This window comes from Colobus angolensis, unplaced genomic scaffold (assembly GCF_000951035.1).
Source record: "Colobus angolensis palliatus isolate OR3802 unplaced genomic scaffold, Cang.pa_1.0 Scaffold355, whole genome shotgun sequence".
Lineage (NCBI taxonomy): Eukaryota > Metazoa > Chordata > Mammalia > Primates > Cercopithecidae > Colobus > Colobus angolensis.
In genome coordinates this window covers 757,398-783,663 of record NW_012116877.1, presented here as the reverse complement: position 1 = coordinate 783,663, position 26,266 = coordinate 757,398, and the positions used below count along the sequence as shown (strand labels likewise).

At 51.0% G+C, this 26,266-nt stretch overlaps 1 protein-coding gene across 6 annotated transcripts in view; it reads left to right on the top strand.

Moving 5' to 3' along the window:
• Window positions 1-1,346: 1,346 nt before the first annotated feature.
• P2RY6 (pyrimidinergic receptor P2Y, G-protein coupled, 6) overlaps window positions 1,347-26,266 on the top strand; it is a 34,199-nt gene continuing 9,279 nt past the window's right edge. The window contains exons 1-2 of one of the 6 annotated variants that reach the window (XM_011953035.1): window positions 1,347-1,493; window positions 8,633-8,752. The gene's annotated coding sequence lies outside the window, so the exon portion shown is untranslated. Of the gene's footprint in view, window positions 1,494-2,082; window positions 2,323-8,434; window positions 8,753-25,650; window positions 25,676-26,266 lie in introns of those variants that run through there. The other 5 variants (XM_011953038.1, XM_011953039.1, XM_011953034.1 and 2 more) reach the window with 5 other exon arrangements.

Here is a 26,266-nt window from a genome sequence, read left to right as displayed (position 1 = left end):
GGAAGACCTTTCCTGTCTTGGGGCCTCTGTGTACTTTCTGCCTAGGATTCTCTTCCCCTTACCTTCACCTGGCTAAGTCTAACTCCTCCTGGTTCAGTTTAAATGTCTCTTTCTCTGGGAAGCCTTCCCAGATCTCTCAACTTAAATTAGACGGCCTCTTTCCCCATGATAGTCTTTCATCCAGTTCTTGACTTTTCCTTCTTAGCAGTTAACACAATATGCAACTATGTATGAAATTTGCATGACTGTTTGCTTAGTGTCCATGTTTCCCACTAGATTACCAATTCCACAAGGCCCGCACTGTCTGGGCTGTCTTGTTCCAGTGCACCCTCAGTGCCTAGCACACAACCTGGCACAGTAATTGTTGAATAAAAATCCACAATGGGGGCTAAGAGGAGGAGCTGGTTTGTATCTGAGGACAGCAGATTCGGGAGGTCTTAGAGATGAGGGACTGCGTGGTCCCTGTCTTGTGGCTTGATCTTCGGTGTTCTCCGTGCTGTCTGGCTGGGCTGGGGGTGCTCGTCGGTCGTATGTGTGTTCGTGTTTTGGTGTCTCTTTTGTCCGATGCCCTGTCGTTTCTGGTTTCTTTTCCTCTGTCCTGTGCCTTTTCCCGTCTTTCGTGTGCTGTCTTTCTTGTTGTGTGCTCCTCCTTGGGTTAGCTACTTTGCGTTAGCTTCTGTTTCTTCGTCTGTAAAATGGACTGGTAACACCAAGCTCCTGGGATTGTTATGAGGAGGAGGAAGCAGGGTATGGTGTGGAAAGTGTTACGAACCCACGCTTCAGGGGTACCTGGGCTCTGGAGCTAGACCGTTTGGCTTCAAATCTCAGGTCTGCCACTTACCAGCTGTGTGACCTTGAAAAAATCACTTCATTTCTGTGCCTCAGTTTCCCCACCTATAAAACAGGAGTAATAATACCTCTGGAATTGCTATGAGGATTAAGTGAGGTATGCATTAAAACACCTTAGCACCATGCTTGGCACATAGTAGGTGCTCAAGGAAATAATAATTAAAATTATTCCTCCCTCCTCCCCACTATCCCAGAACTGCAGAATGTCAGAGCTGGAAAGATGGGAGAAATCACCATTTGATACCCACCCCCTACACACACAAACCAATACAAAGAGGGAAACTGAGGCCAGGGAGGGTAAAGTCGTGAAGGATTTTGGATTGGAGTCCACCGGTCCCAGGTCACAGCCCAGGAGCGGTCCCCAGAGCCCTGAAGCCTCTTCCAGACATCACCTCCCCCTCATCCCACGAGGGCGGGCCGCCAAGTCCCATCCGGGCTGGGCGGGACTTCAACGCGGGGTGCCGAGGCCGCATGGCCACAGCCCCTCCCTGCCGCTTTGCTCTTGCTCCGCTGGGTCCCAGAGACGCTGGAGCCGGAGCTGCTGCCGCCATCTACATGTCTACCCTTCGTTTGGCAGGTTTGCCTCCCAGCAGCGCCTGGGCAAGTGACATCTGGGCCGGACCGGCTGGTGCTGCGCTTCGCAGGTAAGGACGTGCGCAGGCGGGGACAGAGGAGCAAGGGTTGCCGAGGCGCGGGGATACAGGACAGGCCTGCACACTCAAGGGTCGCGGCCGGTCAGGGCGGGTGCCGGGGGTGAATCCCTGCATGTGTGTGTAGTGTGGGCAATGTGTAAATGATTACTGTGAGCGCGATCTGCACTCTGGCCTGGGCGACAGAGCAAGACTCCATCTGGAAAAAAAAAAAAATTACTGTGAGCAATGGGTTAATGGGTTGTATGAGGTTAGTGTGCGGTATGTGCAAGGTGTGACCCATGGATCGTGGTGTGTGTCCGCCTGCGAGAAGTGTGCACTGCAACTCTCTATAGCTCTGAGTGACTGTGCTGGGGTAACACAGGGGTCCACGGCGCATGTACACTGTGTGGCGGGAGCCCTGGCAGGATGGTGCACTGGGTGTGTGCTGTGTGAATTGTGAGGTGTGTGTTTTGTGTGGCACATCCATGGCCCCTGTGGTGTGCTGAGCTGGGTGATGGAAGGTGGGGTACATTTGTGCAGGGGTGACACTGACAGAATGTCTTCTGTGGTGGCTCTGCCTTTTCCACCCAGTGCCCTGGAGGGCTTGGGAGAGTGAAAGTTCACCCGGATCTGGGTGTAGAAAGTATGACAGGTCCCAGGCTCACCCTCTGACACACACAAACACATGCACACACAAGAGAAGCTGCTCCGAAATCTCATTTTTTTATCTTCCAAAATTCCTGTGTATTTTGCATTCTTCTAAAATATTTCTGCATTTGTTTTAATGTAAAAATAATGTTCTGATAAATTACCATCCAATGAGTTGGCTCAAGTCTTGGAGGTAAGCTGGGTTTATCTTGTGGTGGGAATCCCCTGCCTGTCTCCCAAACTGAGATGCAAGGACTTGGACTCAGCCGGAGTGAGGCTGTGATGTCAGGTATGTGGTGTGTGCTGCAGGGTGGGGCGGTGGGGTTGTCTTGGTCACTTCTAGTGCAGGGGCAAGAGAGCTGGGCTTATGAGGAGGAACCCTGACCATCAATGAAGTTCTTGCCTCTTCTCCACTGCCTGGGCAGGAAGAGGTTGCAGGACCCTGGGGACCACGAAGAAAGGGGTTCCCCAGCAGGCCGCCTTCTGACACAGCTAGGTGGTTGTGTCATCCAAGCTTGGTTCAAATTTGTTTTAAGCAAATGCAGAACTATTAGAGAGGCTTGCAAAAGGGCTCTGGTACTTTATCTGCAGAACTTTGGGCAAAACCTCACTGCGTCTCAGTTTCTTCCTTTGTAAAATGTAGATGTGGATGTATTTGCCTCATAGGTTATTTTTAGGACTGATTGAGTGCCTGGATATTAAGTGGCTGGCACAATCTCTGATACATAGAAATCCTAACAGCTGGTGGCAAAACTATGATGATAGTAATGGTGACCCCCACACAACTGGGTCCCTGACCACCCTAGGAACTCTCAGTTTTCACAGAGCCAATGATTCCAATAAGCTATGTGGCTGGAAATCTGAGAGTCCTTATTTGAGTATGTCTAGGGGATCCTTTCCCATTTCCAGATCGAATCCTTGTTGAATTCTCAGTGACCATCTGATTCCTGGGAAGATGCAGTCTGGGAGGGGACCATGCAGGTCTCTGTCAAAGCCTGGGATGGAGCGTGGGAGAGACGTTGGGGGAGAAAGGCAGGGGCAGCCATGGGCTGGGATGGAAGCTTCTCAGTCCTGAAAAATCCTGGAGGGACCGAAAAATGCTGGCCCTGTGTATGTGTGGGTTTGGAAACTGGCAGGAGGAGGGGCCTGGGGTGCCCTCTGCCTGGAATGAGGAAAGTCCAGTACAGGATCAGGAATGTTTGGTCCCTGGACCAAGAGAGGCCCTGAGAGCTGAAAGGGAGGCTGTGACGTCAGCATTGAGCTGCAGGCAGAAATGGACCAGGAGGCCCTCCTCCCAGCAAGGCTGAGCCTTGTTTTGGGGGCTAAAATGTTTGCATTGGCAGAGCAAGTGCCCCTATTCCTGTTGACTTCATTGGGTCAGTTTAGAGGAGTTGCCTGGAGGCCTTGGAGGACAAGGGGACAAAAAAGGCAGTGTTGGGAGCTGTGGAAATATCTAGGGAGGGCACCTAAATATATCTCATGGTGATGGGGTGCCATGATGGACCAGTGCAAGCTCGGGCAGGGGCAGAGGCAAGCCACTGTCCCCACTGTCCCCTAGCAGGGAGTACTGCTGCCCCAGAGGCCCTGAGACCTTCTCTGGAAGGTCTGGACAGAGCCCTCCCAGGGAGAAGGAGGCCTGGCCCAGCCCTTACTTGCTGAGTGATAAGGTCAGCTCTCTTCTCAGCTGTCAGGGAGGTGGGACCGAGTGATGCTCTTGTCACTTCTGGCCCTGATTTCCTTTAATCCCCAATTCTGGCTATAATTGTTTATAATTCCACAGTCCTAGCCCTAAGAGTCTATAATTACTCAAACATTCTAGAAGTCTACAATTCAAACTCCAACTTTCTACACTCTAAAGCTGTAACATTCCCCGATTCTGGCTCCAATGTTGGAGGATTCTGGCCCTGGCTTTGGCAGTCTGACTCTTGTAAACTTATAAACTCCCAAGGAAGAGGTTATTTCAGCCGAATCATATGAGAAGCCCCAGAAAAGCTCTCTTCCCTGCCTAAGCCAGCCTGGAGTGGAGGCAGGTGCCTGGCAAAATAACCATATGCTCTCTGGGGTGGATGACAGTGAACCTAGAGGCCCCTCCTCATCAGAGCAGCAGAGGTGCTGGGAGTACCTCACGGCTCCCAGGGGAGGGTGGCCCTAGAGCACAGACATGTTCGGATCTTGGATTGTAGGCACCCCTCAGGATGAGGGAATTGTGGAGTCACTGGGCACCTTGAAAGGCCATCAAGAGGAAGGAGAGAAAGAACAAGAGATGGGGCTGAAGAGACCTCAAAGGCAAAGCTCGTTCTGTCTGAGAGACCTCAGGTTGTAGAAAAGACTCCTGCGGAGCCAGCAGGAGCAGCATCATTGATGCACAGCCATGTCTGAACTCAGCATAGGCTGGGAGGTGGAGAGCTCCAAAATTCAGTGATTAGCTTGAAATGTTGCCTTGAGCCGGCGACAAGCAGGACTAGTGGCTGACTGGGCAAGTTGGGGACAATCTTCCCATAGAAACGTTTGCCTACTTTCTTTGAGTATTCTGACCAGGACTTATGTGGGATGGCTGAAGAGGGTGAGCCACACAAACCATCTGTGTTCTTGGGGAAACCTGTTAGCTTCTCTGGGAGGGGCAAAGGAAGGGCTTGGGCATCCAAGGACTCAGCCCTTCCTTTGCTATCTCTTTCCTGGTTCTGAAAGCTCTTCACATGCAACTTGCTGCTGAGCTAAGCTAGAGCCCTGTGTATGCTGAGCAGAAGTGGGTGCATGCATGTGAGGGTGCCTGAGTGCCTACTGTGGGTGGTATGTCCCCAAGTGTGGCAGGAGCCAGGGCACATGTGCATATGCATGTGTGAACCTGCAGGAGTTATGTGGAGCTGTGTCCGGGTCTGGGTGTGCTGTGCATGCACCAGTGCAGAACTGCATCCACAGGCACGTGCTCCTTACAACTCCGTCAGGTCTCTGTGGTCTCTCTGTGCTTTCCTATAATGGATGGCAAACAGCAGACCCCAGACTGGACAGAATGAGGGGGTCAGGTTGCAGAGAGGGAAAACCTCTGCAGCTCAGCAAGAGGGCCTAGCTCTGGCCAGACACGGTGGCTCACGTTTGTAATCCTAAAACTTTGGGAGGCTGAAGCAGGAGGATTGATTGAGACTAGGAGTTCGATACCAGCCTGTGCAAACTAGAAAGGCCTTGTCTCTACAAAAAAAAATTAGCCAGGCGTAGTAGCTTACGCCTGTAGTGCCAACTACTCGGGAGGCTGAGGAGGATCATTTGTGCCCAGGAGGTCAAGGCTGCAGTGAGCTGTGTGTTTGCACCACTGCACTCCAGTCTGCGTGACAGAGTGAGACCCTGTCTGGGAAAAAAAAAAAAGATGTCCAGTCTCCTTCTGTCCAAGGAGACCACCAACCATGCTTCCTGCAAGCTTGAAGTGGGCCAACTCTCTTTAGGATCTGATCTGAATCCCAGAGGGACCACATCTCCTCCCACAGACTGGGGCCAGGCAGCCTCCTGTTTCAGTCAAGAGGGCTGAAGGTAGTGTTTTCCCTCCTGACTCCTGGGAGTAGCAAGGGGCCAGTGGGCGGTGGCCAGGGATGTGCACGAGACCATTCCTGCCTGCCAGGGGCCTCATTACAGGCTACAGAGACCCTTCTCAGCCCTTGACTCATGTGGATCGGAACAGCTCCATTCCACAGCTGGGAAAACAAGGTTCAGGAAGGGGTGAGACCCACCCAAGGGAGTAGCCAGTACTGAACTGCGAGCCCAGCCCAGGGCCAGGAAGGAAGACCCTAGGACTGAGCTAGCAGTGGCTGCCTGGGGGCAGGGCCTCGGGGGGTAGGACACCAAGGTCAGCCTGGCCAGCTAGTGGTGAGCATCACCCAGCAAGGGCATGTGGGGTGTAAACTGTAAAGCACCCGATTTATTGTAAAGGACCCAGGGGCTTCCTGCTGGTGACTGAGTACTGTGGAGGGGTCAGTGCCCACAGGCAACATAGGGTCTGAGGGGCTTCAACCTTGGGCACTCCTCCCCTCCACGTGAGGAGCCTACACCCTGGGCTGAGCTGGGAGAGCGTGCGCCTGAAAGTTATCCCCTAAGGCTTCTCATCTTATGTAACTGCTTTTATTCCTGGGGAAAATCCAGAGCTTGGGAACTGCACAAATCTCCCGTGGCATCTGGGACAGTTTGGGATTATGGTAAGGATTTCAGAGCCTGGGAAAACAAGGCCTGTGGACTAGGGGTTTGTGGGGCTCCCCAGGAGCATCATGTGTGTGGAGCACATGCAGAGGCCCGGGCCTGGGCAAACATGTATGTGAACAGGTGTACACACTCCAGAGCCACTCACAGAAACACACACACATACACACTTGGGCACAATTTCAAACACCTGTGCCTTGTGAATGCATGTGCATCTTCCAGCACAGGCACATATGGCTGACAAGCCCCCAGGTGGACACTGTGCATCCAGCATTCACATCCTCCCCCAGCCTCGGGGCCTGACTGAGGTTGGTGGCTCTCAAGGCTACCTCAGGGCTATGCCTCTGCCTCCCGGAACAAGCTCTCCCAGGCCTCCCAGCCTTGTCCCTTTCCCATCTCTCCCCCCATACTTTCTCACCACAAGGACAGAAGAGGGGCCCTTCCTGTCAGCTGGCTGGGAGCAGAGGTGGCTTTGGTGGAATTTGTGCTTATTTCCCATCAAGGATCAAGGACCTGCTCTGGGGCTACCTCAGGGCCCCATAGGATGAGGGGCTGGTTTTGAGAGTTTTCTGCTTGCCTGTCATCTGGATAGTGTCTAAAAATTTGCAAGCTGCCTTCCTGTCAGTGTCTTGCTCATTCTTCGTGACACTCCTGAGATGTAAGTGCATTCACTTCCTCTATTTGGCAGATGAGGGAACTGAGGCCAGAGAGGGATGGGACTGCCTGAGGTCACACAGCAAGCTGTGGCAGGGTTGACCAAAACTCTCATGAGCTGGGGTTGCAAGGAAAATGCTTTCAGCTTCCTGGGGCTTAGGGTAGGAGAATTTGGCTGTCAGAGCCTAGAGGGTGGGGCAGGCTGACACTACCAGATAGGCCTGCCACAGAAACACCTCATACTCCTTTACCAGGAGCTGACGGGGAGCACAGCCAGCCCCTCACAGGCCAGCACTGTGCTGGGAGGCTCACCCCTGAAGCTACCTTTGTGGACATGCCAACAGAGGGCAGGAGGGGGAGCTCTGTCTTGCTGTGTGACCCAGGCAAGCCCTGACCCTCTCTGGGTCCAGTGCCCTCTCTACTGGGATATTGGGATTGGGGATTGGTTGAGGAATGTGCTCCCTTTCTGGACCACAGAGGAAGCAGAGAGCTTCCCCAGGGCTGGGAGTGGGATACCAGCTCAGGACGCTCCCTGTCAAAGCCCTGGTGGCCCTGAGTTGCTGCCTGTGCCCAGGGAGTCTCAGCCTTGGCACTGGCCTGCTGCTGAGATCCACCAAGGCAGGGTCTGGCACAGAGTGGGGACTTGGGGCCTGGGGAAGGGTCTCCTCCAGGCTAGGTGGCCGGGAGAGGGTGATCTGGCAAATCCAGATGGGGCCTGTCCACCTGTCCGAGGCTGCAGCCCCCTAGCTCTCTGCCACTTACCTTCCTTTATGTTTCTCTACCGCCGCTCTTATCGCTATCCGGCCTGCTATATATTTACTCATTAACCAAAAGAAACTAATCTCCCCTGCTAGACTACAGGTGTCTCAAGGGTGGGACTTTGTTTTTTGACCTCAAGTGCCTTGAACACTACCTGAACAGAGTAGATGCCCAATAAGTACCTGTAACAAAGAAAAGGAGGCGGAGGAAGCGGGAGAATGAGTCATCTTACAGACAGGGAGGGCCCACCATTGGCCCAGGTAGAGCCGCCCTGGCTGCCTTCTCCTCATAAAGCTCAAGCTCAAGGATGGATTGGCGCTGGGGAGGGGAGGGTCGCCTGGGGTCAGCCTTTCCCCCAGGATCACCCTCCATCATCGGTGCCATCCTCATCCCTGGGTGGAAGTTGTCTGGGCCCACAGGGTTGGAGCCACAGATAACACAGCCATTAATCTTGGGGTCTCAGCCTCTCTTAATGGACCTTCCAGGCACTGCTGAGAAAACCAGGTTAATGGTTTCCTGCGGCAGCAATGAGCAGAAGCAGGGCCATCTCCAGACTCCAGAGAAGCCAGGAGAGGGCTGGGGTGAGAATGGAGAGGAGGAGAAAAAACAGCCACCCAATGCGTGCCTTCCCTGTGCCAGGCCCTTGTCCTGAAATGTTATCTCACTCCATCCTCCCAACAGTCACTTGGGCTAAATTGGTGATGCTGCTTGTTTGGGTGAGCAAACAGAGGGTGAAGAAAGTGACTTGCGGGCAGCTGGGTAGAGGATGAGTCAGCATTGGTGTTAAGGACTTGAGCTTCAGGGTTCTCAGGATTCGAGTCCTGGCCCTGCTGCTTGCCAGCTCTGTGCTGTGGCAAGTTACTTCCTCTCCCCAAGTCTCTCGGTTTCCTCATCTGCTGCCTCTCCAGACTTCTGCCAGACATTGCACACGACAGGCATAGAACTGACTGATAGCAGGGGCTGCTCCACGAGTGGGAATTTGCTCCAGCACTTCACGGACTGCAAGCGGGGCACTCGCTAACTCCTGGGTGAGTTTTCTGGGTCCTTGCCTGGAAGGGCTTACGCCCCTCAGCTCCCCTAGCATCTTCCTGAGTACACGCAGTCCACTTGCAGCCACCGAGGTTCATCACAGGCAAGAGCGGCAGTGGGGCAGACACTGGGGTCCTCCTCCTTCCTCTGCCTGACTATGCCTGGAGCCTGCAGACTGCATAGCATGGAGGGCTGAGGCACGCAGGATGGGGTCAGCGGGGGCGGGGAGGAGATGGACACATTGGTGCTGGGCTGTGCCTTGCTGAAGAAGTGGAATAGCTCAGGCAGGACTCAGAGCCACAAAGGTCTGGGTATGAGTCCAGATGGCTGGCAAGGACACTTTTCCTCTCTGGGCCTCAATTTCTTACTCTCTAAAATGGGGGCAACAGTGGTCTCTCGCTATGTGAACACTGCTAAGTGTAGTATGCTGGAGAGCAGCCCTCACAGAGGAGGCTGGGCCCTGCCCCCAGAACTCCCCAGGAACTTTGGTTGAGGGAGTGAGTAGGAAGGATTAGTGACCGAATAATTGTCCACAGAGGAGACCCTTGGGAAGCCTCTCACCTCTGCCATTCCAGCTAAATCTTAAGACAGCCTGGAGCTGGCCCCACGAGAGTGGTTTGGAAAAAAAAATGAGTCCCTGAGTCCAGGTGTGACCTGTTAAGGGTGAAAGGCCCTATCTGGGAGAGCTGGGTTAAAACTTTTCCGGAGTTTCTATTGCCATTCAGCTCTGCTGACACCCACACAGAGAAAACAGGCAGCCCAGCCCATGCGTTCAGTCCCAAATCTTGAAGATATTTGGGACTCTCATCTCTTGCCAGCTCTAGAATGGGTCAGATTCAGGGAACCTCTCCACCCCTCAGTATCAATGAGATGAAATATAAGAAGGCCCTTTGCAAACATAAAGTGTTGTGCCCCAGAAGGTGCAACTGTGTGTGTGCCAAGCCCCTGGGTGTGTATGCGAGAGTGAGAACGTTCAGCTTCCAGTGTATGTGTGTGTGTGTATGACTGGCTGGGTGGGGGGAACTCCACACTGCCCTCGACTGTCTGTGTGGCTGGGACTCTTCTAAAACTCTTTCAACCTTTTTTTGCATTTCCTCCCTGTTTGTCAGTTTATCAGAAAGGGAGGGGGCCATGGTCCGGAAACCTGGCAATTGTTTCTGAGCCTGCCGACTCTTCTCTCCTGCCCTTGCCTTATCCTGTGGCTGTCTCTGGAGGCCCTACTACCAGTAGCTCCCAGCATGGCCTGTTCTGCCAGAAGCTTGCCTGGTTTCTCTGTACAGCCCACTTGCCACCTGTTTTTCCATCGGTGGCTATGCACTGGCTGTTTTCACACCACTGTCCCACTGACCCTTTTTATTTTGGAATTTTTATTTTTTTAAAGATAGGGTCTTGCTCTGTCACCCAGGTTGGAGTACAGTGGCACCGTCATTGCTTTCTGTAACCTTGAACTCCTGGGCTTAAGCAATCCTCCTGCCTCAACCTAAAAGTTGCTGGGACTACAGGCATGTGTCACAATGCTCAGCTAATTTTTAAAAATATTTTGTAGAGATGGGATTTTGCTGTGTTGCCCAGGCTGGTCTCAAACTGCTCGCCTTGAGTGCCACTGACTCTTTATAACATCCCAATGCCCTACAGAAATGGTATTTATTGTTCCCATTTTACAGGCAAGGAAATGGAGGCTTATTGAAGGGAAGTGGCTCTCCCAGAGTTATCCAGCCAACTAGCAGCAGCGCTAGGGTTTCAATTCTTACCTAACTCCGAAAACTTTATTAACTGTTGTGGCTTAACTAGCAGGTGTGTGTTGGCTGTTTGGCTGAATGAATAAGTAAATGAAATAACAGATGAATAAATCATTCCATCAAAATTGAGCTGAAAGAGAAAGTTAGGTAATAACAACAAGATCTGTCATTGACTGAGCAACTACAATGTGTTAAGTGTTTTACACAAAAATGAAATCATCAGGAGGCTGAGGCAGGAGAATCACTTGAAGCCGGGAGGTGGAGGTTGCAGCGAGCTGAGATCGTGCCACTGTACTCCAGCCTGGGCGACAAGAGCAAGACTCTGTCTCCAAAAAAAAAATGAAAGAAAGAAATAAAAGAAAAAGAAAGCAGTCAGGATTATTGTTATTCCTATTTTACAGCGGAGGAAGCTGAGGCTCAGAGAAATTAAAGGATCCTGTCCAATGTGGGAGCTGGGACTGTAATTTGTCAGTGTCCACACCCAGAGCTCTGAACCTAGCTTTCCTGGTTCCTTAGCGTTAGAGTGAGTCGGCAGAGCCTGGCAACAGGTGCCCATTACAGCACTCCCGGGGCCCGTCGAGATTCTCAGGAAGCTGGGTGCAACAGCCCACCCTGCCCCCTCCTGCCTTGGGACCATTTCCCCATTTGTCTCTGAAATGGGTTTCTATTTCAGGCTGGGGTGGGGATCTGGCAACCCAGGCTCTGACTCTCCCTCTCTGACTGTTGGCTTGTCTAGTTAGGGCCAATGCCCCGGCATGGGGTGATATCTTGCTGCTTCCCCTGTCCCAGGGCTGGCCCTGTCATTAATAGTTCCATGGGAGGGCAGGGTCTGCACAAGATGCAGTCATTGGTCTATAGAGATGGTGTAGGCTCGGTCAGTGGCTTCTGTGCCCAGCTCTGTGTGGATGCCAGGGACCCAGGGGCTAGTGGGTCCAACTCGCTCCTTAGGAACTCAGGGGCTGGGCTGGGTACTGAGCTCCAGGAAGATGAACTCTGCAGTAGGTGAGACAGAGCCTGGCATCCTGACTCCCAGAGCAGTTCCGGTTTTGCTTGCCTGGGACGGAGTTGGGGCTGTCCTATGGTACCAGGAGGCAGATCTCAACACAGAGTGAGGGATAACCTTGTTTCTGTCATACCAGAGGGATAGGAACCAGCCTTTCAAATCAGCCCACAGTTCCTGAGTGTCCTGTCCCTTCTATTGAGGGACAGAGGCACGAGGGGACAGATCTGCACAGGAGAAGGAGAGCCCATTGTCTGAGGGGTGAAGAAATTGCCTCAGGCAGTGGCTAATCTGATGGTTGAGGCAAGAGACAGACTTGGAAGTGCCAGAACCTATCCTGCAGATTCACCAGTACTTGACAGCAGGTGCAGTCTCATTCCTCATGCCTTCACATTGCGGCCCACCATGCTCCCGAGGAGGACGCACCTCCATAGCATGGAGCGGAAACAGAGGCACAGAGAGGCTAATGTTTGGCACAGAAATGCCTCTGTTGTAAAAAGTTGCTGTAGTAAAGCAGATGATAGATTAAAAGCTAAACAGTCCCCAGCCTAGGTCTCCTCCCAGGCAGTAAATCTCCCCTTCTGACTCTTGGATTCATTGGTGAGATTCATGGAGGACTTGTTTTGTGCCAGGCCCACTCAGGGGCTTTATCATAGATTTATCTTATAATAACAGCAACACCAAGAGCGGTTAATACTATAACTCACATAGAATAAGTGAGGAAACTGAGACTCAGAGGGTTAAATAACTTGCTCAAGGTCACATAACTAGTAGATGCAAAGGGGTTCAAACCTGGGACTATCTGTCCCTGAAACTCATGACTCTCCCACTCCATGGGGTACTTGTTCCACAAGATGTCAGGCTTCAGAGCATACCATGAAATGGTAAAATATGAATGACAACATAAGAAAAGGAACAATTAGGGAAACGCAAATCAAGACCACAATATAATACCACTTTACACCCACTAAAATGGCTACAATGAAAAAGACAGACAATAACAAGTGTTGCTGAGGCTATGAAGAAATTGGAAGTCTCATACATTGCTAGCGAGAATGAAAAAGTATATAGCCATTTTGGAATGCAGTTAGCACCTCAAAAGGTTAAACACAGAGTTACCATATGACCCCCTGGTTCCAAGGTGTATACATAAGAAAATTTAAAACACAAAATCTTCTACATAAATGTTTATAACAGAATTATTCATAATAGCCAAAAAGTGGGAATAACCCAGAATGCCAGCATGGATGAACAGATAAACAATTATGTGGTCTAACCATACAATGGAATATTATTCAGCCATAAAAATGAAGTTTTTATTTATACTACAACATGGATGAACCTTGAAGACACACTAAGCAAAAGTCAGACACCAAATGGTGCACATTGTATGATTCAATTTACATAAAATGTCCAGAACAGGCAAATTCATAAATATAAAAAGGAGATTCATAGCTTCCAGGGGGATGGGGAAAAAAGGAATGGGGAGTAACTGTTATTGGGTACAGGATTTCTTTCTATGATTATTAAAATATTCTGAAATTAGATAGTGATGATGGTTGCAGAATCTTGTGAATATGCTAAAAACCTCTGAATTGTCCACTTTGAAAGGCTGAATTTTATGGTATGTGAATTACATCTTAATTGTTTTAAATCCAGGAGCAGGAATATAGAAATTACATAGAAGGTTGAGATGAATGTTGGTCCTCAGGTAGGTGAACAGGGAAACTTCACTGTGAGTGTCCTGGCAGCTGGAGTGAAAAGGGAGAAGCAGCCTCCAAAAGGAGGAAACCAACTCTTCAGGGGTTTAGGTCTAGGGCAAGATTCCTATAAACCCAAGTTGGCCCACTGCATCATAATGTCAGAAATACAGAATTGTTTTTGAGACACAGTTTCACTCTGTCACCCAGGCTGGAGTGCAGTGGCACAATCTCAGCTCACTGCAACCTCTGCCTCCCAGGTTCAAGCGATTCTCCTGCCTCAGCCTCCCAAGTAGCTGGGATTACAGACATGCACCACCACACCTGACTAATTTTTGTATTTTTGGTAGAGACAGAGTTTCACCATGTTGGCCAGGCCAGTCTCAAACTCCTGACCTCAAGTGATCCGCCCACCTTGGCCTCCCAAAGTGCTGGGATTACAGGCATGACCAGAAATACAGATTTTTTTTTTCTCCCACCTGATATTCCGATGCAAAAAGTATGAAGAAAGTGGGAAGGGCCTGTGATTTGACCACACTTCCAAGCCAATGAGTTGGCCTGCTATAGTTTCATAGATGCTGGCAGAAGACACAAGACTTCTGGTTAAAGATAAAGAACTTTCTTCCACACAACAACAGAAGTAGCCCAAATATCAGCATTTGCACTTGTTCCCCAATTCCTGCAGGACAATGCAAAGGGGTCCAGGTAATACCTGCACATGCAATGGCTTGCATGACAAGGTAAGGAACGTGGAGCTTAGGCAATCCGCGTCTTTCATAAGGGGCAGCAAGCCTGCCCACCAGACAGTCAATAAACCTGGTTTTGGCTCCAGAAAGCGATACTATTTTTATCTTTATCTTCCAAGGCTGTCTGCTCTACAAATATCCTTGAAAAGATCCTCTGGAACAAAGGTAGTCTGTCTCTGCTCACAAAACATGCAGAAATCTGATTGGCCCTGGGAGAATTATCTCCCAGTACAGTAGATGTGCTGGTCAAGGCCAAGTTTTGTTTGTTTGTTTATTGTTATTTTGTTTGTCTTTTATTATGATAAAATATACATAACAAAATTTATGATTTTAATCCTTTCTGATTGTACAATTAATTCACTGGTATTAAGTATACGCACAATGTTGGGCAACCATCACATCATCACCATCCATCTCCAGGACTATTTATTTATTTATTTATTTATTTGAGATGGAGTCTTGTTCAGTCACCCAAGCTGGAGTGCAGTGGCGCAATCTTGGCTCACTGCAACCTCTGCCTCCCAGGTTCAAGTGATTCTTCTGCCTCAGCTGGGATTACAGGCACACACCACCATGGACAACTAGTTTTTGTATTTTTAGTAGAGACTGAGTTTCACCATGTTGGTCAGGCTGGTCTCAAACTTCTGACCTCATGTAATCTGCCTGCCTGCCTCAGCCTCCCAAAGTGCTGGGATTACAGACATGAGCCACTGTGCCCAGCCCTCCAGGACTTTTTAAAGTTATCCACTGAAACTCTATGCCCATTAAATAATAACTCCCCATTCTCCCACCCTCTCAAACCCTGGCAACCCCCACTCTACTTTCTGTCTCAATGAATTTGACTCTTCTAGGTACCTTATACAAGTGGAATCATACAGCATTTGTCCCTTTTTGACTGACTTATTGTACTTGGAATAAAGTTTTCAAGTTTCATCCATGTTGTAGTATGTATCAGAATTTCATTTTTTAAGGCTGAATAATAATCTATTGTATATATATATATCAGATTTTATTTATCTATTCATCCATCTACAGATGTTTAGCTTGTTTCTACCTTTGGGCTATTGTGTATAATGCGGCTATGAACATTTATATATAAACTTCTGTTTGAGTCCTTGCCTTCAATTCTTTTGGTTGGAATTCTAGGAGTAGAAATGCTGGATTATATGGTAATTTTATGCTTATTTTTGGATAAACAGCCAAAATATTTTTCACAGAGGCCACATCATTTTACATTCCACCAGTAATGCAAAGGTTTCCAGTTTCTCCACATCCTCACCAACACTTCTTATTTCCTAGGTTGGTCTTTTTTTTTTTTTTTTTTTTTAGTAACAGCCATCCTAATGGGTGTGAAGTCGTATCTCATGGTTTTAATTTGCATTCTCTATTGATTAGTAATGTTGAGCATCTTTTCATGTGCTTATTGGCCATTAGTATATCTTCTTTGGAAAAACATCTAAGTCCTTTGCTGATTTTTGAATTGGGTTGTTTCTTTTGTTGTTTAGTTTGTAGGAGTTCTTCATACTTTCTAGATATTAATACCTTATCAGACATATAGTTTGCAAATATTTGCTCCCATTCTGTGGGTTGCCTTCCAACTCTGTTGATAATGTCTTTTGATGTACAATAGTTTTAAATTTTGATAAATTTCAACTTACTTAATTTGCTGTTATTGTTCTTGCCTGTGCTTTTGGCGTAAGGGTGGTCAGGGTTATTTTGGTTGCAAGAGACAAATGCAACTAGCTTGGGCAAGAAAAGGTGTATCAGTTTATATAAATAAAAAGTCCAAGGTAGACCTAGATCTGACATGGCTAGATCCAGCACTTACAAGGATGCCATGAACAGCTCTCTCCTGACTTTCCACCAGGTTCCTACATTCTCACTCAAGTTCTTTCCAGAAGCACCAGGCTTTCATGGTCTGCACAGCTAATAATCCAGGAGAAAAAGAGTGAGAACCTTTCATGCTGATTCCACAAAAATTCCTGGGGCAAACTCTAATTGGTTGCCCCTGAACCAATCACTGGCGAAGGGTCTGGATGGATCCTGGGTCTGGTTACCACCTTGAATGAAGAAAATCTCCACTGAATGGGGCGAGAGGCTCCCAATAGAAAGAGATGCTGGACAGGCAAACATTTCTGCCCAGAAAGAGTCCAGGAATCTGATGGGCAGCCAGGGTTGGGAAGTTCTGCTTAGAAGGGTGTCCCTTACCTTAGGCTTCCTGTTAGCGCCCTGGAAGAAGTAGAGGGAATCCTTCTATTTGATCCCTGAAGATTTCCTAGAGGACGCAGCATTTATGAGGCCCTGTGACTGATGGAAGGGTGAGGCCAGGGCAGTCTGGGCCCCAGGCAGGTTGGGTCAGAGCAGTAGAGGGGCTGGATTTCCCTGCCACCTGAAATCCTTCCTAGCCCAGCCCTGCTCTATTGTAGGAGCTAAGAATATGCATTCTAGAACCAGGCTGCCTCGGTTCAGAATAGCCCAGGAATCATTCTTTCTCCCAGTGCTACCTTGAGCTAAATTTTGTGCCTCGGTTTCCCCACCAGAAGTATAAAATGAAGATCATAACCAGTCCCACCTTGCGGGGTCCTTATGAGGACTAAATGAGGCAATGCACATCTGGCACGCACTAAGTCTTCAACAATCGTATTTTCATCATTATTAGTTTGGGCCTCTTTTCAAGCACATGCAGAGCAGCTCCAGCTCTGTTCACCATCCTTCAACAGGCCTCTCACGGACTCTGCCTTTTACCTCCACATACACTTGACCATTTCACTGTCACCTCCTCACCAAGCTTTCTCTCCTGTGGAACCATCCCTCACCGCCTGTGTTCTGGCAGGACTCTGGGGCACTGACTCTGGGACTTCGGGTTATGGATCATCAGTTAGATGTCCCTTGTCCCCACTGAGCGCCTGTGGGCAGGACCTGGGCATCCCCTGTCCCTGAGTTTACAATGGGAGTTGACCAGCCACAGATGTGGGGAGAGAGAAATCCAGTGGTGGAAATAGCACTGACGAGGGGGAAAAGAAGAGCAGGAACTGAAAGTAAATCAGAGCCCAGCAGATCGCGTGCAAGGGGCAGGAGTGGGAGCTGAGAGTGGAGAGGTCAACAGGAACTGGATTTGCCTTTATCCTCAGGCACTGGGAAGATATAGAGAGGGCGTAGAAAGAGAAACAGTGAAGTCAGACTTTTGCTGAGCAAGGGTCCATCTGGCCACAGAAAGGGGCTGGACTGGCCCTGGAGATGGAAAACCAGAAAGCATGAGGAGGCTGTGGTCTAGGTCAGAGTAGGGGCCATGGGGTAAGAGAAGAGGAGTCTGAGATGTGAAAATGGAGCACAAACAGGGCTTGGTGATTGACATAAAGTGGGACTTCAGTTTTTCCACCAGAGAAATTGCAAGTCCTGCCCTGCTGGTCTCTCCAGGTGGGATTAGAGGACAGCAGGCACTTGGTACTGACTACTCTAAATGGCTGGTAACTGTGTCTGCTATATCAGCTCATCCGCTCCCTCAGCCCATCCTCATGCCCTAGTACAGTCCAGGTCAAGCATAGACCGGACACTCAGGGTGCCAGGTCAAGTCTGTAAACTCCAAGAACCAGAGTTGGGCTTCACCACCCAAGCCCACCCTGGAAGAGCCAGTGGGGGCACAGACTAGCTGAGCTGTGCTGAGGACATCTGGCTCCCTTGGGCAGAGTGGGGCCCAGGCTCTTCCATCCAAGAAGGGACCAGCCCACATCCACAGTGATCTGGAGCAGATGGCACACAGTTCCTTCCTGTTCTATCCTGCTCAGCCATGGCTTACAGACACAGGCTAGGATGGAAAGGAAGTGACTCCTGGGAATGGTGCTGGGCACGAGGGCCAGGCAGAAGCCAGACACTGGTGCCATTAGAGCTCCACCCCTCACCAGCTGAGTGTCCTCGGGAACTGTGAATCCAGGTGCCCAGGGGCAAGGCCAGGACTCGGGGCCAGGTATTCTGTCTCCTGCAGCTGACATCGCATGTCCAGATGGTTGTGCTATCCCAGGAACCGAATGTCTCTCCTCTCTTGGTCTCAGTTTCCTTCACCGCAAAATGGGTGCAAAGGAGAAGAGAGAACTCTGGAAGCTCTAAGGGCTTCCCTCCCCAGTCTGTCTGATGGAGGAGGGCCTGCATGGGTCTGGAGCAATTCATCCTTTTACTCCTCCAAGTCTCCCACTATCAAAGCCATGCCTTTGCTGCCCCTGGAGAGGAGAGCCAGGCTGGAGCAGCAGGCTTGGTGACAGGACACAGAGATAAGTGGCTCCCCACAAGCTCCATGCAGGGCTACAGCATCCTCTTGCCTGCTCTGGACCTCAGTTTTCCACCTGTGACCTGAGGACTGGTGTGGGACATCTGTCTTTCCAGTACTCTGGCTGTAAGGGTTTGTTAGGGGGCAGGGAAGACTGCTGTGAGCCTATCATTTGAGATCCTTGGAGTGAGTCTACCACAGGCTGGTCCCTGAAGCTCCCCATTCTATGGCCACCATCCCATTTTAGGCTCTATTTTCTCTGAATCCAACCACAACCAATTCATCGTCCAACTAGCAGCCCGAGGGACCTTCTAAGTCTCAAATTTGATCATGCCTCTGCCCTGCTTTAGAAAGGGGTCTCCCAATGAGGACTTTCTTCAGCTGGCACCCTCAATGCAGAGGCCACATGTGTAGCCTGTCATTTTGAGACCTGTTGGGCCTGGACCTAATGACCTCACGGTCTTACCTCCTGCAGGGCCCCTCAGCATTTGCAAACACAAACACGTGCAGGTAGTCTGAGGTCCCACATCTCCAGCAGGTCTCTCTGCATACAGCACCTGCCTTTTCCTTTCCACACTGCACCAAAGAATTATCTCCTCCAGGGAGCCTTCCTTGATACCACAGACAGGGTTGGAGACCTCCTTTGTCTTCCCGGAGACCCATGGGTGTACATCTTCATCTGTCTTTTCCACTAACAGGGGCTCCTCAAAGGACAGAGCCCAGAGAAGTGCCTGCACATTGTGAGACTCCTTGTAAATGCATGGCGAATGAATGAATGAATAGAGGAGGGAGGGAGGGAGAAAGAAAGGGAGCAAGGCTTGCGAGGGAGGTCATTTCTCATGAGTTTGGCTGATCTATGATAAAATTATGGGCGATAATAGAAGCCCCACTGAGCAAATACTTACTGTGCACCAGATATTGGGCTAGGTGATCTAGATCCACTATTTCATTTGAGCCCCCAGTGATGCTGTGACTGTTGACAGTATTTAAAATTAAGGACTCTGAGGCTCAGAGAGGTAAAATCACAGCTCATAAGCTGTGGAGTCAGGACGGGAACCCCCACATCTGTTGGGTACCCAAGCTTTGCAGAGGGAACAGTGATGGGTGACAGAGGGGTACAAATGCTGGGATTGAGCATTTGGATCTAATTCCATGGTCTGGGGCTTGAAGAACTCTGAGTTTTCTGGGGAGCTCTGAGGACATACCTGTTCCAGGAGGGAATCCTCACATTTTGTGTCCCCAGGGGCAGTGCTAGGGAGTAATCTGGGGAGCCGTGTACCCCCACCCTCACCTGCTCCATAAGCAACGACCCCTCCTATTCTGTGACAGAAACCATTGATGTTTTCTCAAACCAGTGTCATGAGCCATGCAAAGGTATCATCCCAACCCGTCACCTCCCTAATCCCCTGCTAAACAGACGTCCTGGAGGTGCCCCTGCCGGCCCTGATCCCTGCCCACCTTCCAGGCAGAGTCCAGGCCCTTTCCTGGAGGCCAGAGAGGTGGCTCTCCTCCCCAAGCCCTGCACCAGCCCTGAGTGGTGCTCAGAGATGTCAAGCCCAGTCATCCTTAGTGGCCTGTTTTCTCCCCAAGGCCTGTGTTGTCAAGATCACTTCGGAGATTTCCTTGTGGATGGAGCTCAGGCAGACGATGGCTCCTTGGTTCCATCTTGCCAACCTCACCCAGAAGACAGAGTACCCACTGCTCTTCCTGGAGCTGGGCCCAAAGGCTCCTAGCTCTACCCTGGGCCTGACTGTAAGGGGGTGAGAAATGGGTACAGGGAGGAAGTAGAGGCAGGGCTTGTGGGTGACTCTTCCAGAAGCTTGATTGTGCAGGGAGGAAGAGGAACAGACGGAGAGGCACGAGAGGTCAAGGAAGACATTTTGCTCAGATGAGAGAGAGAGAGACTTGGGAGTGGAGAGTGTTTGGGCTGAGGGAAAGGAACGAGCAGAGGCAGCACGGGGAGGGTGCTGAAGAGGGGGCAGGAGGCGTACCTGGGGTCCTGTGGGGCTGTGGAGGGGTGAGGAGAGAAGGTGCAGACATGGGGTTTATTTGGGCAGTGGAAAACTGAAGGCAGCCCCTCTGAAAGCCTGTCTGCTCTGAAGGAGGAGTTGAGGGCTGGTAGGGTTGAGGGTATGGGACTGACAAGAAAGATGGGGCCAAGGCTTAGAAGAGAGAGGAGAGAGGATGCCCCAGGACAGAGAGAAGTTTAGGGACCCAGCCAAGTGGGGCAGTGACAGGGTCTGCAGGGCTTTAGGCACTCAACTGAGTCACGTCCTCCAGCTCTACTCAGCCCCACAGTGCAGGATGGAGCAGTCTGGTGGCACCATGAATGAAGGACACGAATTGATTGGTTGTGTTCATGGGAATCCTGGGTCCTGGGAGGGAGGCCTAGGCTGGCAAGGGAAGGGAAAGAAGCCAGAAAGATTCTGGGCCGGGGCCCCAGAGCAGAGGGAGTGATCCTGTGCAGGGAGGTGAGAGTGCCAGAGAAAACCTCAGTCCGGGCAGAAGGGAGATGCAGGCTGCCCAGCCCTGCCAGGCCAAGTCCTATTCACCCCTCTCAGCTGGGACTGTTCACAGCCCAAATCTCACACACACAGCCAGGCAGAAGCAGCCCCAGGGCTGGCTTAAAGGCCTTTGGTGCTCACATTTAATCTCTATCTGCTCCCAATCCCCAATAAACACATACTCTTAAGTACGAACTACAGCTTGCTGTATGAACAGCCTCAAGCAAAGTCCCCCGTGCAGCCAGTCCTCTCTGTGTAGACATAATTGAACCACCTCTGGAATTTATTTGTTCATTCATTCAATAAATATTTATTGAGCACCTACTATATGCCAGACACTGTCCTAAGTACATGCAGCAGTGAAAAAAACATGAAAACCCCTGCCCTGGTGGAGTTTATGTTCCAGTCAGGAGAGAGAGACAATAACCAATAAATAAGTAGAATAGTGTATTAAAAGATTTTACATGCTAAGGAGAAAAATATAGCAGAGAAGGGGCATAGGAATCACACGTGTGCATGTGCTGGGTAGGAGATTATAATTTTAGCTTAGAGTGGTAGGAGAAGGTCCCATGGAGAAGGTGTCATTTAAGTGACCACCTGAGGGGGTCTGTCCTGTGTCCCTTGTTTGAGACAGGGGCTTGCTCTGTAGTCCAGGCTGGAATGCAGTGGTGTGATCATAGCTCACTGCAGCCTCGACCTCCCAGGCTCAAGCGATTTTCCCACCTCAGCCTCCCAAGTAGCTGGGGTTACAGGCACACACCAACACACCCAGTTAATCTTTAAGCATTTTTTGGTAGAGACAGGCTTTCTCTATGTTGCCCAGCCTGGTCTCAAACTTCTGGGCTTAAGTGATCCTCCCGCCTTGGCCTCCCAAAGTGCTTAGATTCCAGGTGTGAGCCACCGCACCCAGCCTGTCCTGTGTTCTTCATGCACACTCCACAGCAGGAGCCATCTGTCGCCTGCTGACCTCCTACATTGCACTTTGAATGAGGTAGTTGCCCCTGACTTTGATCTCTTCCTCCCAGGCCACCCCTCAGACACCCACAAAGCCCTCTTCTTCCCACACTGGACTGGCCAGAAATGGGCCAGTTTGAGGGTGAAGATTTGGGGTTTGGCGGCAGGCAGTTCAGCTGATTGGAAGATCACTGACAGATTGGTGGCCCTGGCAAGTAACTAAGCTGTTGGGGGCCTTAGTTTCCTCCTCCCAAAAGAAGAGACCATGCCCCCTTTACAGGCCCCAGGCAGGCAATGAAACAGGACAGAGGGTAGCAAAGGGTTTTGTCTTCAGGTTTGAAAACAGTCACAGACCACAGCCTCATCCTTGAGGATCCACCACTAGGTCTCCTGGGGCCTGGACATGTGCCTGAAATTGCCTGGTGAGAATGAAGACCAATAGATGGATGGTCTTGGGACAATCTCTGCAGGGTGTCCTGGGGCAGCCAAGCTCTATGGCCCCAGGGGCAAGCTGGACCGGTGTGGGAGACCAGTCACTAGGGACAGATCTCGGGGCTTGGTGTGACAAAGCATATCTCCCAGTGAGCTTTCTCAAGGTGGAATGCAGTGGCCTAGGAGAGGAGTGAGCTCCCTGTAATGGGAAGTATGCAGGCAGGGGCCAAATAAGCCCAATCAGGAAGGCTTCAGAGAGCCCCCTTCTCTGAGGGGATGGTGGGGAGACCTCTGGGTCAGGTGACCTTAAGGCCTCCCTAGCCTTGACTGTTTGGAACTCAGAGGCCTGTCATTGACCCCTCGGTCCAGCTGGATGTCTTATCTCTGCCAGGTGGGCTCAGGCCCTAGGAAGAGCTAGGGACGATCAGAGCAGGAATCAAGGCAGGGGTTGCCTTTCACGGGAGGGGAGGAGTTCCCTGATGCTCCCCCTCCACACCCAAACCTTACCTGTACGAGTTGTGGACAAAACTGCCTGCCTTCAGGCCTCAGGGTCTGCCTGGGAAATGGGCAGGATCATAACCCACAATAACCACTTGGCAGGGTTGGTGGCCTGCCTTTCCTGAGGTGGGGACTGGGGGACCCAAGCAGTCTCAGAGGTGCTACTCCTGAACCCATTACCTTCATTCTGCTTGACAAATCTCCACATCAGCCAAGGCAAAGATTTAAAAAAAAAAAAAAAAAAAATGGAACCAGGCAGCACCAAGGACAGAGCCCCGGGGCTCATCTTTATAGACTGGATCCAATCATCCAACATTTCCCAGTGCCTCTTGGGAGCCAAAGCCTGTACTCGTCTCTGAGGCCCCAGAGGCAAAGCAAACCTTGTCCCCAGTTCCTAGCACAGTTAGAGAAGGAAAGGGAGGGAGTCTGACACTGCCCCTTTGGCTGGTCTTCTCTGCCCTGACCCCTGACCTCCATTTCTTTGTCCTTTCTTAGGCCACTCTTCCTGAGAAACAGGATGCCATGGTGGGTTTATAGTGCACTTTGGGCAAGTTCCTAACCTCTCTGGCCTCAGTTTTCCCGTAGGGAAATGTCGCCTCTCTTCCTGGGCACAAGGTGCAGATCCACAGGCAGGACTCCTAGTTTCATGTGACAGAATCCTAGGTTAAATGGATTGAGGCAAAGAGGGAGTTTATCAGCTCATGACACCAAAGGTAAAACCTCAGGCACAGCTGAAACCAGGCACTCAATGCTGTTCTCAGGAAACGATGCATCCCTGTCTATCACCTCTGCCATTCCTTGGCTTTCTATGTGGACAGTCTTCTCCCTGGTGGCAGTATCTCCATCGCCCAGGACAGTGCCTGGAACTTAGTTCACTTGGCTCCAGCAGCTCCTGCCTCACTTTCTACTAGCTTTGCAAATGCTGTGGAAGACCTGTCTCCTTCCCGATGCTCCAGTAAAAGCACCAGAATTGACTCTGAGGCATGCAATGACGATCACTCCTCCACCCCAAGCCAGTTACAGGCCTGAGGGGCCCACTCTTCTCTAATTGGCAGGCTTCAATCACAGACCCATCACTCCCAGATCCCCAAGACTCTAGATGGGATAAGGGGGATCCCCCAAAGGAAAATCAGAGGGCAGGGTCATCATCATAAGAGGGGATCTGGAAACTGAGTGGGAAGAAGCTACAGAGGGGCTGAACAATGACTGCTAGGCTAGCCAGGCAGCTGGACCTGGGCCGTCTGTTCCCCCACAGACTGAAGCCTGGTTAACTGGGAGGATGGGCAGATCCTTAAGGCACTAACTGAGGCCATCAGCCAACTGTGTTACTTGCAGCTAAGCAGCAGGTTCCTTCTTGAAGGGAGAACCAAGTAGCCTCTCCCACAAGGAGACAAACAAATGGGACGGCCTGGTGGTCCAAGCAAGGCACAGAGAGCCTCTCCCACTATCTCCAGGGAAGAGTTTTTTAGGAGGCCCTGGGGATCTCCTGGAGCACTGGGTAGAAGGTGAGGTGGCCCTATAAGCGTGGACTTATAAGGACTGGGCACCACAGGCCGTCCCTCTGCTCACTGGGGGCTGCCCTGTCACAGCTGCTTCCTGGGCCTCTGTGCTATCCACAGTTCCTCAGTCTCAGGGCTGCCCTTGACCTCTCAGCCTTGTGCCCACTGGGGCCGCGTGGTCTCTAACCCTCTTCATTCACATTCCCAAGAAAGAACCTCTTGCTGACTTTGCGGTGCCTCAGTCACCTCATTTGTAAAGTGGAAACAGTAGTTTTGAAGAGTGAATGAGACAAGGCACATTAAGCATTTTGCACAATGCTTGGTTCATCATCAGTGCTCAATTAATACATGTGTCCAGGTTGTGGTGGGGCTTCTGGGTGCACTCTTGGGCAGCTGGGGCCCCTCATACATAGTGGAGTCTTGGGAGATGTAAGTTCCATCTTTGCTAAGCTTGAAGAGGCTGGAGAGAAACCAAAGGAAGCAGCTCCAACCCCCAAATTCCCCAAAGCTGCAGCTTCCTCTTCTTTTCACTGAAAATGGCTGTTTCAGTTTTAGATTTAATTCCTGTTGAGCCGGAGGTGAGAAGGGGAAGTAGGAAAGGAGAAGAGAAATCAGAGCCCCTGCCTTCCATGTTCCCTTCTGCCAGGTTTGTCATTCTGTAGCCAGCCAGATGCCACAGGTAGGACCAGAACTCCTCCAAGTGAGAGGACTCTGCTTCTGGCCCTCTGTCTTCTGCGTGCCAGAGAGGCACTTACATTAGGAACCTGGCCTCAAGCTGGCCTCAGGTGGGCTCCAGGGCAACCCTGCCGCAGGCTAGAGGCTGTCCAGAGTCAAGATTGTGTTGATGACTGGGGCACAGAGGGTATAGTGACTCTGCATGGTAGGTAGGCACCATAAGTAGCCCTGTTTACCCAGGCTCAGAGAGGATAGGTGGCTTACCCTAGGTCACACAGCAAGTTGGTGGTCGATCCCAGCCTGTCTGACTCCTTAGGGGAAGGAAGCTAACTCTTGACCCTTGGCATCCTGTGCCCTTGCTGCTAACTCACTGGTCAGGGGCCCAGCAAGGGGATTTCCAGGCCTTTATTTCCCAGCAGGCAGGCAGGCCAAGGTTAGGAAGCCTCTTCCACGTCCAGCTTGGTCTGAGCTGGTTCCTGCCTCAGCTGGCTGGCAGACAATGACTCAGGCTTCCAGCTCCTGCCTTTGGCCAACAGATCCCCTCATCCCAGCTAGATATGAAGGCCTCAGGGGATGGGGGAGGCTCTGGGGTCATGTAAAGTTTATCCTGAGACCATAGGATCTAAGCAGCCTGAAGGGCTGGGCCCCTTGTCATTTCTTCCTATGTCCATAGTGAATTGCTCCTGCTCTAGACCTGACCCCATGGTTGTTGCCTCAACTGGAAAAAGGAAACTGGAAGAGGCTGTCCCTGCTGTGAGGTGAGGGGCTGCCATGTTTTGCCAAAGGTGTACCTGGGGTGGAGATGGGTGGTGGATGCCTGGGGCCAGGGCCTCTACCTCAGACAGATAGGGCTTGGTGCTGACCCTGTTGTCCCTGCTATGTCCCCAGTGGCTCCTGTGACCACACTGACCAGGGTGAGGACCTGAGAATGAGAGCTTGAGCTCATCTGGGGAGGGTGAGTGGAAGGAAGGTTGGGGAGTGGGTCAAGAGGAAATGAGACTGGAAACCCAGTCAGGAGGCTGCTCAGTGCCAGCCCCGAGGGGAGGCCTCCTGCTGTGGGCAGACCAGCCTTGCCCTCACCCCTCCCTGGCTGTGTGACAGAGCAGGGCTGGCTGTCCGCTGGTGCCATCTCATGGCTACAGGGTCTCAACGCAGGGAAGACCCAACTCCCCTGGGAATCCCCTGGTTTGAGCATCTAAGCTCCAACTTCGGGGGAACAATGAAGAGGGGGGCCTTAGAGTCAAGAAGAATGTGCTGAAATGCCACCTGGCTGGGATAGCTTGGAAAACTCACTGGCCCTTCCTAAGTCTTAGTTTCTTCATATGTAAAGGGGAGGGAATAATCCACCTCCCGCCAAATTGCCCAGGACTGCAGATAAAACATCTGGCACAGAATAGGCATTTAAGAAACAACACTGGCCGGGCGCGGTGGCTCAAGCCTGTAATCCCAGCACTTTGGGAGGCCGAGACGGGCGGATCACGAGGTCAGGAGATCGAGACCATCCT